This window comes from Oncorhynchus mykiss, chromosome 30, assembly GCF_057628025.1.
Source record: "Oncorhynchus mykiss isolate SJ-2025 chromosome 30, ASM5762802v1, whole genome shotgun sequence".
Lineage (NCBI taxonomy): Eukaryota > Metazoa > Chordata > Actinopteri > Salmoniformes > Salmonidae > Oncorhynchus > Oncorhynchus mykiss.
The window spans coordinates 18,142,501-18,155,486 of record NC_143051.1 but is presented as its reverse complement, the minus strand read 5'-3'; the positions used below and the strand labels follow the sequence as shown (position 1 = coordinate 18,155,486).

Sequence of the window (12,986 nt, the reverse complement as noted above, 5' to 3'; positions counted from 1 at the left end):
TAAATATATATACAGTGCCTTGCGAAAGTATTCGGCCCCCTTGAAATGTGCAACCTTTTGCCACATTTCAGGCTTCAAACATAAAGATATAAAACTGTATTTTTTTTGTGAAGAATCAACAACAAGTGGGACACAATCATGAAGTGGAACGACATTTATTGGATATTTCAAACTTTTTTAACAAATCAAAAACTGAAAAATTGGGTGTGCAAAATTATTCAGCCCCTTTACTTTCAGTGCAGCAAATTCTCTCCAGAAGTTCAGTGAGGATCTCTGAATGATCCAATGTTGACCTAAATGACTAATGATGATAAATACAATCCACCTGTGTGTAATCAAGTCTCCGTATAAATGCACCTGCACTGTGATAGTCTCAGAGGTCCGTCAAAAGCTCAGAGAGCATCATTGAAGAACAAGGAACACACCAGGCAGGTCCGAGATACTGTTGTGAAGAAGTTTAAAGCCGGATTTGGATACAAAAAGATTTCCCAAGCTTTAACCAGTTAGAGCTCTAGGGGCACTATTTCATTTTTGGATAAAAAACGTTCCCGTTTTAAGCGCGATATTTTGTCACGAAAAGATGCTCGACTATGCATATTCTGACAGTTTTGGAAAGAAAACACTCTGAAGTTTCAGAATCTGCAAAGATTTTGTCTGTAAGTGCCCCAGAACTCATTCTACAGGCGAAACCAAGATGATGCATCACCCAGGAATTAGCAGAATTTCTGAAGCTCTGTTTTCCATTCTCTCCTTATATGGCTGTGATTGCGCAACGAATGAGCCTACACTTTCTGTCGTTCGCCCAAGGTCTTAGCAGCATTGTGACGTATTTGTAGGCATATCATTGGAAGATTGACCATAAGAGACTACATTTTCCAAGTGTCCGCCTGGTGTCCTGCGTCGAATTCGGTGCGCAATTGCCAGCTGCTTCTACTTTACCATTTGATTCAGGGGAGAAAGCATGTGTCCAAGAACGATGTATCAATGAAGATATATGTGAAAAACACCTTGATGATTGATTCTAAACAACGTTTGCCATGTTTTCAGTCGATATTATGGAGTTAATTTGGAAAAAAGTTTGCGCTTTGAGGACTGAATTTATGGATTTTTTTTGGTAGCCAAATGTGATGTATAAAACGGAGCTATTTCTAATACACAAGGAATCTTTTTGGAAAAACTGAGCATCTGCTATCTAACTGAGAGTATCCTCATTGAAAACATCAGAAGTTCTTCAAAGGTAAATGATTTTATTTGAAGGCTTTTATGTTTTTGTTAATGTTGCGTGCTGGATGCTAACGCTAATGCTAACGCTAAATGCTAACGCGAAATGCTAACTCTAGCTAGCTACTTTTACACAAATTATTGTTTTCCTATGGTTGAGAAGCATATTTTGAAAATCTGAGATGACAGTGTTGTTTACAAAAGGCTAAGCTTGAGAGATGGCATATTTATTTCATTTCATTTGCGATTTTCATAAATAGTTAACGTTGTGTTATGCTAATGAGCTTGCTGATAGATTTACACAATCCTGGATACAGGGGTTTTTTCATAGCTAAACGTGACGCAGAAAACGGAGCGATTTGTCCTAAACAAATAATCTTTCAGGAAAAACTGAACATTTGCTATCTGAGAGTCTCCTCATTGAAAACATCTGAAGTTCTTCAAAGGTAAATTATTTTTTTGAATGCTTTTCTGTTTTTTTGTGTAAATGTTGCCAGCTGAATGCTAATGCTAAATGCTACGTTAGCCATCAATACTGTTACACAAATGCTTGTTTTGCAATGGTTGAGAAGCATATTTTGAAAATCTGAGATGACAGTGTTGTTAACAAAAGGCTAAGCTTGAGAGCTAGCATATTTATTTCATTTCATTTGCGATTTTCATGAATAGTTAACGTTGCGTTATGGTAATGAGCTTGAGTCTGTATTCACGAACCCGGATCCGGGATGGGGAGATCAGAAAGGTTAAACATCCCAAGGAGCACTGTGCAAGCGATAATATTGAAATGGAAGGAGTATCAGACCACTGCAAATCTACCAAGACCTGGCCGTCCCTCTAAACTTTCAGCTCATACAAGGAGAAGACTGATCAGAGATGCAGCCAAGAGGCCCATGATCACTCTGGATGAACTGCAGAGATCTACAGCTGAGGTGGGAGACTCTGTCCATAGGACAACAATCAGTCGTATATTGCACAAATCTGGCCTTTATGGAAGTGTGGCAAGAAGAAAGCCATTTCTTAAAGATATCCATAAAAAGTGGCGTTTAAAGTTTGCCACAAGCCACCTGGGAGACACACCAAACATGTGGAAGAAGGTGCTCTGGTCAGATGAAACCAAAATTGAACTTTTTGGCAACAATGCAAAACGTTATGTTTGGCGTAAAAGCAACACAGCTGAACACACCATCCCCACTGTCAAACATGGTGGTGGCAGCATCATGGTTTGGGCCTGCTTTTCTTCAGCAGGGACAGGGAAGATGGTTAAAATTGATGGGAAGATGGATGGAGCCAAATACAGGACCATTCTGGAAGAAAACCTGATGGAGTCTGCAAAAGACCTGAGACTGGGACGGAGATTTGTCTTCCAACAAGACAATGATCCAAAACATAAAGCAAAATATACAATGGAATGGTTCAAAAATAAACATATCCAGGTGTTAGAATGGCCAAGTCAAAGTCCAGACCTGAATCCAATCGAGAATCTGTGGAAAGAACTGAAAACTGCTGTTCACAAATGCTCTCCATCCAACCTCACTGAGCTCGAGCTGTTTTGCAAGGAGGAATGGGAAAAAAATTCAGCCTCTCGCTGTGCAAAACTGATAGAGACATACCCCAAGCGACTTACAGCTGTAATCGCAGCAAAAGGTGGCGCTACAAAGTATTAACTTAAGGGGGCTGAATAATTTTGCACGCCCAATTTTTCAGTTTTCGATTTGTTAAAAAAGTTTGAAATATCCAATAAATGTCGTTCCACTTCATGATTGTGTCCCACTTGTTGTTGATTCTTCACAAAAAAATACAGTTTTATATCTTTATGTTTGAAGCCTGAAATGTGGCAAAAGGTCGCAAAGTTCAAGGGGGCCGAATACTTTCGCAAGGCACTGTAAATATATATATATATATATATATATATATATATATATAATATATATATATATTAATTTTGGGGGGAAATCCTGGTTTCCTTAGGCATCCATCCAGCCTCAGGACTACCTGGCATGATGACTCCTTGCTGTCCCCAGTCCACCTGGCCGTGCTGCTGCTCCAGTTTCAAATGTTCTGCCTGCGGCTATGGAACCCTGACCTGTTCACCAGACGTGCTACCTGTCCCAGACCTGCTGTTTTCAACTCTCTAGAGACAGCAGGAGCGGTAGAGATACTCTGAATGATCGGCTATGAAAAGCCAACTGACATTTAGTCCTGAGGTGCTGACTTGCTGCACCCTCGACAACTACTGTGATTATTATTATTTGACCATGCTGGTCATTTATGAACATTTTAACATCTTGGCCATGTTCTGTTATAATCTCCACCCGGCACAGCCAGAAGAGGACTGGCCACCCCTCATAGCCTGGTTCCGCTCTAGGTTTCTTCCTAGGTTTTGGCCTTTCTAGGGAGTTTTTCCTAGCCACCGTGCTTCTACACCTGCATTGTTTGGGGTTTTATGCTGGCTTTCTGTACAGCACTTTGAGATATCAGCTGATGTAAGAAGAGCTATATAAATCCATTTGAGTCTACCCCGTCCACTATACAGCACGTAAACACAGGCCGTGTTTCTACCACTTTCCCCAAGTGAATACACGGAAGAAAAGTCTAAATGATAATTATTTATTTTTCACAGAGAAACAGAGAACTGTTTGCTGATTTCCTATGGAGTAACAGGTGGAGAGCCGGCAGTGAGACAGCAGGAGAGAAGAGGTGTGTCCTATAGCTCAGTATCTACACCCACACACACACACACACACACACACACACACATTCACACGCACTGACACTAGGGCTGTGAACATTTAAACAAAATTAGAATCGTTAACGTTTAGAAAAAACGTTTTCCCTTTACAAAACAAAACAAAAGTCACAAAACTACCACTAACAGGTCCCGATCATCATCATAAAGACAAAAATACAAATTATACAAATACCTAATGCAACAATGCTGTAACGCTCAGCACATCATCGTTGTTAACAGTTGAAAAAATGGCAGTGAGACAGGGAAGCAACCGCAGTGAAGTCCTGTATGACAATACTTTGACAAGTTAAACGAGAAGGTGGTGAAATACACAGTGGAACTGAGCTAGAGTGGCAGTACAGGTGCAATACTTAACCATCTAAAAAGGGGGGGCACCGTGAGACCCCGAAACTGTGCAGGCCACTAACAACAGACATTAGACAGGTTCACATAAAAGAAGTGCAAGAAGGGACGGAGTGAAAGAAATCACAGCGCTGATTACAGAAACGATTCCAGTTGATATGCAGCCATTGTCAATGGTAGAGGATGTCGGCTTTACTGCTCTGACGGCACATCTAGAAGAACTAAATTGTACAATGATTGCTCTGCAAGTACAAAGTGCAAGCTCTAAAACAACCCATGCATGGCGTTAAAAACAAATGGTTGGTCTATGAACACGCTGTCATCACATTGATGAGAGGTGGGATATGAAGTCCCATGTACTGAAGACCAGTAGCAGTCAGTGCCGTTTAAGATGATGGATGATTTAAGACTTTTTTTTTCATGAGCATGGCCTTATTTCTATTTTTGCATATTGGATGACTGTCATTCATATTCCATTCACCTAGTTCAATGTAACATCAAAAGGTTTAGGCTACTACATGATACTCAAATTTTCCCTATACCCATCATGAGGGTACTACAATCTAGCATATGAATGAAAGTGTACAACGTAGGCGCACACAGGTCGAGAGAAACATTTGAGATGACAGACAGTGACACATGGACAGACAGTGACACATTCAATACTGCCTTGTCTACAATACCGCCTTACCTGCATCTAGCTTATCTAGGGTGTGATCATTAGTCCAACAGTTGTAAATAAGAGTTTCTATTGGACAAATTCTAGTATTTTTATCCATGTTTCTTTGCTTCCAGAATCGGCGGAATGAATACACCCCTGATCACGAATAAACACAGTTCACATTGTATTCCTTCTCGCCTTTATGCACTCTCCTCCTCTCACCTTTTCTCTTTGTTTGTGGACTTCAATGAACAACACATCAGCTGTATGTGACTAGGCAAAAAAAACATTGCAAGCCAAACCAAACTATATCATAACCACTACATACAGCCCACATCGTTGTCCCCATATTAGCTAAAGTAACATCCTAGTCATCATAGCAAATAGAACTGAGGCAGCAGGTAGCCTAGTGGTCAGAGCGTTGGACTAATAAAAGAAAGGTTGCAAGATCAAAACCCCGAGCTGACAAGGTACAAATCTGTCGCTCTACCCCTGAACAAGGCAGTTAACCCACATTTCCTAGGCCGTCATTTATTGAAAATAAGAATTTGTTCTTAACTGACTTGCCTAGGTAAAAAAAGTAACAATTCCCTGTTTTAGGTCAGTTAGGATCATCACTATATTTTAAGAATGTGAAATGTCAGAATAATAGTAGAGAGAATGATTTATTTCAGCTTTTATTTCTTTCATCACATTCCCAGTGGGTCAGAAGTTTACATACACTCAATTAGTATTTGGTAGCATAGCTTTTAATTTGTTTAACTTGGGTCAAATGTTTCGGGTAGTCTTCCACAAGCTTCCCACAATAATTTTGGCCCATTCCTCCTGACAGAGCTGGTGTAACTGAGCCAGGTTTGTAGGCCTCCTTGCTCGCTCACGCCTTTTCAGTTCTGCCCAAAATGATCTATAGGATTGAGGTCAGGGCTTTGTGATTTCTCCAATACCTTGACTTTGTTGTCCTTAAGCCAATTTGCCACAACGTTGGAAGTATGCTTGGGGTCATTGTCCATTTGGTAGACCCATTTGCGACCAAGATTTTACTTCCCGACGGATGTTTTGAGATGATGCTTCAATATATCCACATAATTTACCTCCCTCATGATGTCATCTATTTTGTGAAGTGCACTAATCCCTCCTGCGGCAAAGCACCCCCACAACATGATGCTGCCACCCGCTTGATTCACGGTTGGGATGGTGTTCTTCGGCTTGCAAGCATCCCCCTTTTTCCTCCAAACATAACAATGGTCATTATGACCAAACAGTTCTATTTTTGTTTCATCAGACCAGAGGACATTTCACCAAAAAGTACGATCTTTGTCCCCATGTTTAGTTCCAAACCGTAGTCTGGCTTTTTTATGGCGGTTTTGGAGCAGTGGTTTCTTCCTTGCTGAGCGGCCTTTCAGGTTATGTCGATATAGGACTCGTTTTACTGTGGATATAGATGCTTTTGTACCTGTTTCCTCCAGCATCTTCACAAAGTCCTTTGCTGTTGTTCTGTGATTGACTTGCACTTTTTGCACTAAAGTATGTTCATCTCTAGGGGACAGAATGCGTCTCCTTCCTGAGCGGTATGACAGCTGGGTGGTCCCATGGTGTTTATACTTGCGTACTATTGTTTGTACAGATGAGCGTGGTACCTTCAGGTACCTTGTACAGATGAATGTGGTACCTTCAGGTTTGGAAATTGCTCCCAAGGATGAACCAGACTTGTGGAGGTCTACAATTATTTTTTCTGAGGTCTTGGCTGATTTCTTTTGATTTACCCATGATGTCAAGAAAAGAGGCACTGAGTTTGAAGGTAGGCCTTGAAATACATCACCAGATACACCTCCAACTGACTCAAATTATGTCAATTAGACTTTAAGAAGCTTCTAAAGCCATGACATCATTTTCGTGAATTTTCCGAGCTGTTTAAAGGCACAGTCAACTTAGTGTATGTAAACTTCTGACCCACTGGAAATGTGATGCCATGAATTAAAAGTGAAATAATCTGTCTGTAAACAGTTGTTGGAAAAAGTAGATGTCCTAACCGATTTGCCAAAACTATAGTTTGTTAACAATACATTTGTGGAGTCGTTGAAAAATGAGTTTTAATGACTCCAACCTAAGTGTATGTAAACTTCCGACTTCAACTGTATGTAGATATCCCATTTAACAAATCACCTGTTTCCAGCTACAATAGTCATTTACAACATTAACAATGTCTACACTGTATTTCTGATCACTCTGATGTTATTATAATGGACAAATAGCTTTTCTACCAAAAACAAGTACATTTCTAAGTGACCCCAAACTTTTGAACGGTACTGTATATATTTTTTAAAGTCAGTTAAGAACAAATTGTTATTTACAATGACGGCCTACCAAAAGGCAAAAGGCCTTCTGTGGGGACGGAGTACTCACCAATCAATGAGAAACTTGACCCTGTCTCTCACTCATAAACTTTGCCAGTCTTGGGGTCAGTGTGGCAACAGCAGTGATCATGCTTTTCTCCAAGTCGAGTCTGTACCTGTTCTTGGTCTTGATTAGAGTGATGGATGAAAATGTCATTTCACATACATATGTAGATCCAAAGGGTAGCAGTTCATTCAGTGCTTGCTTCCCCAAATCAGGATATTCCTTCTCCACATCCCACCAGAACTGTGACCGTCTTGTCTCTGAGTTCCTCATCTTCAGGCCATGGCCTGAGGACACATCCAGAAGATTATCCTGCAGTCTGGTAGGAATGTTGTTGTTGGTACTGTAAGTCATGAAAGGATTTACACACCCAGTCAAGTTTGGCAGACTTGTTTTCAATGTCAGGGAAGTAGGAGTAGAACTCACTGTTGAGATTGGGTAAATGTGAGCTAAATATTTGCACCATAGGAGCTCTGTCAACATCGTATGTAGAAAGGTAGGTGACAAGCTGCTGGAAACAACTTCTATCCCCATCTTCACATTTATTCTCCCATAGTTTGATCTTCTTGATCTTACATGTTTAGAATGTGTGTGTCAAATACAAATTACACCTAGACACTGTTTCCCTAGTAGAGCACACAAAAAACTATACATACCTTGGCCTAAACATCAGAGCCACAGGTAACTTCCACAAAGCTGTGAACGATCTGAGAGACAAGGCAAGAAGGGCATTCTATGCCATCAAAAGGAACATAAGATTCGACATACCAATTAGGATCTGGCTAAAAATACTTGAATCAGTTATAAAACTCATTGCCGTTCATGGTTGTTCTGAGTTCTGGGGTCCGCTCACCAACCAAGAATTCACAAAATGGGACAAACACCAAATTGAGACTCTGCATGCAGAATTCTGCAAAAAGATCATATGTGTACAGCGTAAAACACCAAATAATGCATGCAGAGCAGAATTAGGCCGATACCCACTAATTATCAAAACTCAGAAAAGAGAGTTAAATTCTACAACCACCTAAAAGGAAGCGATTCCCAAACCTTCCATAACAAAGCCAGCACCTACAGAGAGATGAACCTGGAGAAGAGCAAGCTGGACCTGGGGCTCTGTTCACAAACACAAACACACCCCACAGAGCCCTAGGACAGCAACACAATTAGACCCAACCAAATCATGAGAAAACAAAAAGATAAGTAATTGACACGTAAAGAATTCACACAAAAAACAGAGCAAACTAGAATGCTATTTGGCCCTAAACAGAGAGTACACAGTGGCAGAATACCAGACCACTGTGACTGACTGTGACTGACTCGTCGGATATGGCAAGGCTATTACAGACTACAAAGGGAAACCCAGACGCGAGCTGCCCAGTGACGCAAGCCTACCAGACGAGCTAAATGCCTTTTTAAAATGTATTTACATTTATTTAACCAGGTAGGCTAGTTGAGAACAAGTTCTCATTTACAACTGCGACCTGGCCAAGATAAAGCATAGCAGTGTGAACAGACAACAACACAGAGTTACACATGGAGTAAACAATAAACAAGTCAATAACACAGTAAGAAAAAAAAGAGTCTATATACATTGTGTGCAAAAGGCATGAGGAGGTAGGCGAATAATTACAATTTAGCAGATTAACACAGAGGTGATAAATGATCAGATGGTCATGTGCAGGTAGAGTGTGCAAAAGAGCAGAAAAGTAAATAAATAAAAACAGTATGGGGATGAGGTAGGTAAATTGGGTGGGCTATTTACCGATGGACTATTACAGCTGCAGCGATCGGTTAGCTGCTCAGATAGCAGATGTTTAAAGTTGGTGAGGGAGATAAAAGTCTCCAACTTCAGCGATTTTTGCAATTCGTTCCAGTCACAGGCAGCAGAGAACTGGAAGGAAAGGCGGCCAAATGAGGTGTTGGCTTTAGGGATGATCAGTGAGATACACCTGCTGGAGCGCGTGCTACAGGTGGATGTTGCCATCGTGACCAGTGAACTGAGATAAGGCGGAGCTTAGCATGGACTTGTAGATGACCTGGAGCCAGTGGGTCTGGCGACGAATATGTAGCGAGGGCCAGCCGACTAGAGCATACAGGTCGCAGTGGTGGGTGGTATAAGGTGCTTTAGTAACAAAACGGATGGCACTGTGATAAACTGCATCCAGTTTGCTGAGTAGAGTATCGGAAGCTATTTTGTAGATGACATCGCCGAAGTCGAGGATCGGTAGGATAGTCAGTTTTACTAGGGTAAGTTTGGCGGCGTGAGTGAAGGAGGCTTTGTTGCGAAATAGAAAGCCGACTCAAGATTTGATTTTAGATTGGAGATGTTTGATATGAGTCTGGAAGGAGAGTTTACAGTCTAGCCAGACACCTAGGTACTTATAAATGTCCACATATTCTAGGTCGAAACCATCCAGGGTGGTGATGCTAGTCGGGTGTGCGGGTGCAAGCAGCGAGCGGTTGAAAAGCATGCATTTGGTTTTACTAGTATTTAAGAGCAGTTGGAGGCCACGGAAGGAGTGTTGTATGGCATTGAAGCTCGTTTGGAGGTTAAATAGCACAGTGTCCAAGGAAGGGCCAGAAGTATACAGAATGGTGTCATCTGCGTAGAGGTGGATCAGGGAATCGCCCGCAGCACGAGCAACATCATTGATATATACAGAGAAAAGAGTCGGCCTGAGAATAGAACCCTGTGTCACCCCCATAGAGACTTTATGCTCGCTACGAGGCAAGCAACACTGAAGCATGTAATGAGAGCACCAGCTGTTCTGGATGACTGTGTGATAATGCTCTCGGTAGCCGATGAGAACAAAACATTTAAACAGGTCAACATTCACAAAGCCACTGGGCCAGACGGATTACCAGGACGTGTACTCAAAGCATGCGCGGACCAACTGTCAAGTGTCTTCACTGACATTTTCAACCTCTCCCTGACCGAGTCTGTAATACCTACACGTTTCAAGCAGACCACCATAGTACCTGTGCCCAAGGAAGTGAAGGTAACATTCAACACCATAGTGCCCACAAAGCTCATCACTAAGCTAAGGACACTGGGACTAAACACCCCCCTCTGCAACTGGATCCTGGACTTCCTGACGGGCCGATCCCAGGTGGTAAGAATAGGCAACAACACAGGGGCCCCTCAGGGGTGTGTACTTAGTTCCCTTCTGTATTCCCTGTTTACACATGACTGCGTGGCCAAACATGATTCCAACACCATCATTAAGTTTGCTCAAGACACAAAAGTGGTAGGCCTGATCACCGACAATGATGAGACGGCCTATGGGGATGAGGTCAGAGAACCGGCAGTGTGGTGCAAGGACAACAACCTCTCCCTCAATGTGAGCAAGACAAAGGAGATGATCGTGGACTACAGGAAAAGGCGGGCCAAACAGGCACCCATTAACATCGACGGGGCTGTAGTGGAGCAGGTCTAGAGTTTCAAGTTCCTTGGTGTCCACATCACCAACGAACTATCCAAACATACCAAGACAGTCATGAAGAGGGCACAACAAAATATTTTTTCCCTCAGGAGACTGAAAAGATTTGGCATGGGTCCCCAGATCCTCAAAAGGTTCTACAGCTGCACAATCGAGAGCATCCTGACCGGTTGCATCACCGCCTGGTATGGCAACTGCTCGGCAGCTGACCGTAAGGGGCTACAGAGGGTAGTGCGAACGGCCCAGTACATCACTGGGGCCAAGTTTCCTTCCATCCAGGACCTATATAATAGGTGGTGTCAGAGGAAAGCCCATAAAATTGTCAGAGACTCCAGTCATGTTATAGACTGCTTTCTCTGCTACCGCACAGAAAGCGGTACCGGAGAGCCAACTCTAGGACCAAAAGGCTCCTCAACAGCTTCTTTCCCCAAACCATTAAGATTGCTAAACAATTCATAAAAATCGCAACCGGACAATTTACATTGACCCCCCCCCCCCACACTTTTGTACACTTCTGCAACTCGCTGTATGTTTGTTACCTATGCATAGTCCCTTTGCCCCCACCTACATGTACAGATTACCTCAACAAGCCTGTACCCCTGCACACTGACTCGGTACCGGTGCCCCCTGTATATAGCCTTGTTATTCTTATTGTGTTACTTTTAATTATGACTTTTTATTTTAGCCTACTTGGTAAATACTTTCTTCTTCTTGAACTGCACTGTTGGTTAAGGGCTTGTAAGTAAGCATTTAACGGTAAAGTCTACACTTCTTGTATTTGGTCCATGTGGCAAATAAAGTTAGATTTTATTTTATTTGACCGACAAGCTTTGACTATGTACAGACTCAGTGAGCATAGCCTTGCTATTGAGAAAAGCCGCCATAGGCGGTTCTGGCTCTAAAGAGAAAACAGGCTATGTGCACAATGCCCAAAAATGAGGTGGAAACTGAGCTGCACTTCCAAACCTCCTGCCAAATATATGACCATTTTAGAGACACATATTTCCCTCAGATTACACAGATGCACAAAGAATTTGAAAACAAACCCAATTTTGATAAACTCAAATATCTACTGGGTGAAATACCATAGTATGCCATCACAGCAGAAATATTTGTGACCTGTTGCCATAAGAAAAGGGCAACCAGTGAAGAACAAACACCATTGTAAATACAACCCATATTTATGTTAATTTATTTTCCATTTTGTACTTTAACTATTTGCACATCGTTACAACACTGTATATTGACATAATATTATTTTGGAACTTCTGAGTGTAATGTTTACTGTTCATTTTATTGTTTATTTCACTTTTGTTTGTTATCTCCTTCACTTGATTTGGCAATGTTAACATATGTTTCCCATGCCAATAAAGCCCTTGAATTGAGAGAGAGAGAGAGAGAGAGAGAGAACAGAGCCACAGCCCACTCTTCAACCAGAACCACAGCCAACACTTCAACCCACTCTTCAAACAAAACGGAACCACAGCCCATTCTTCAGTCAGAACAGAACCACAGCCCACTCTTCAGTCAGAACAGAACCACAGCCCACTCTTCAGTCAGAACAGAACAGAAGCACCAGGCACATTAAGTGGAAGGGGGGCGGCGGGTGAGTATGTGACGCCACAGGTAACCGAGTGGAACGTGATGGTCGGTTTAGTGACGTGTCCCTGAACAGGAGGATAATCGGGAAACTACAGAAAATGTAACAGAGCAAATCTCTGTGTTTCTCTCTCTCTCTTTTTCTTTCTCTCTCCCCATCTCTGCCTTTCTCCCTCTCTCTCACTGTTTTTATATCCCTCTCTCTCTCTCTTTTTCTTTCTCTCTCCCCATCTCTGCCTTTCTCCCTCTCTCTCACTGTCTTTATATCCCTCTCTCTCTCTCTTTTTCTTTCTCTCTCCCCATCTCTGCCTTTCTCCCTCTCTCTCACTGTCTTTCTATCCCTCTCTCTCTCTCTCTTTTTCTTTCTCTCTCCCCATCTCTGCCTTTCTCCCTCTCTCTCACTGTCTTTATATCCCTCTCTCTCTCTCTTTTTCTTTCTCTCTCCCCATCTCTGCCTTTCTCCCTCTCACTCACTGTCTTTCTATCCCTCTCTCTCTCTCTCCTTTCCTCTCTCTCTCTCTCTCTCTCTCTCTCCTTCCCTCTCTCTTTCCATGCGTGACAACAGCGCTGCCTG

At 42.2% G+C, this 12,986-nt stretch overlaps 1 protein-coding gene and 1 long non-coding RNA gene across 7 annotated transcripts in view; one reads left to right on the top strand and one right to left on the bottom strand.

The window, feature by feature from the left end:
* Window positions 1–12,986, bottom strand: part of ctnnal1 (catenin (cadherin-associated protein), alpha-like 1) — a 132,141-nt gene that overhangs the window by 64,962 nt on the left and 54,193 nt on the right. The gene's annotated exons all lie outside the window — the stretch shown is intronic.
* The window catches only part of LOC149970226 (uncharacterized), a 141,172-nt gene continuing 129,789 nt past the window's right edge, over window positions 1,604–12,986 (top strand). Inside the window, exon 1 of the long non-coding RNA XR_016493529.1 lies at window positions 1,604–1,667. This is a non-coding gene — a long non-coding RNA (uncharacterized LOC149970226). The remainder of the gene's footprint in view (window positions 1,668–12,986) is intronic.